The sequence below is a fragment of the Rhagoletis pomonella genome, unplaced genomic scaffold, assembly GCF_013731165.1.
Source record: "Rhagoletis pomonella isolate Grant_MI unplaced genomic scaffold, Rhpom_1.0 Rhpom_scaffold_00007, whole genome shotgun sequence".
NCBI classification, from domain to species: domain Eukaryota; kingdom Metazoa; phylum Arthropoda; class Insecta; order Diptera; family Tephritidae; genus Rhagoletis; species Rhagoletis pomonella.
The window spans coordinates 32,284,715-32,285,102 of NW_023458561.1; the positions used below are offsets into that span (position 1 = coordinate 32,284,715).

The window sequence follows — 388 nt, forward strand, 5'->3', positions numbered from 1 at the left end:
TTCATGGTAGAGTACTCTAACTTGGTATGCAGATATATCAAACCAATCGCATGCTCATGAAAAAAATTGTGGTTATTGGAAAAGGAGGCGTGGCACTTTCCATAAAACCGAATTTTTCATGCTGCATATCTCTGAAAGTGTTCATGGTAGAGTACTCGAACATGGTATGGAGATATATGAAATCAATCGCATACTCATGGAGGAAAATTCGGACTATTTGAAATGGGGGGCGTGGCACTTCCCATACAAACAGAATTTTTCATAATAAGTACCTCTAGAAATGTTCATGGTAGAGTACTGGAACTTTATATGGGCATGGCACCTCCCATACAAGTCGAATTTTTCTTATTGCATATCTCTATAATTGTTCTTGGTAGAGTACTGGAAC

The 388-nt window shown here is 38.1% G+C and overlaps 1 protein-coding gene across 1 annotated transcript in view; it reads right to left on the reverse strand.

Moving 5' to 3' along the window:
* LOC118742629 overlaps positions 1 to 388 on the reverse strand; it is a 191,735-nt gene that overhangs the window by 189,603 nt on the left and 1,744 nt on the right. The window lies entirely within an intron of this gene.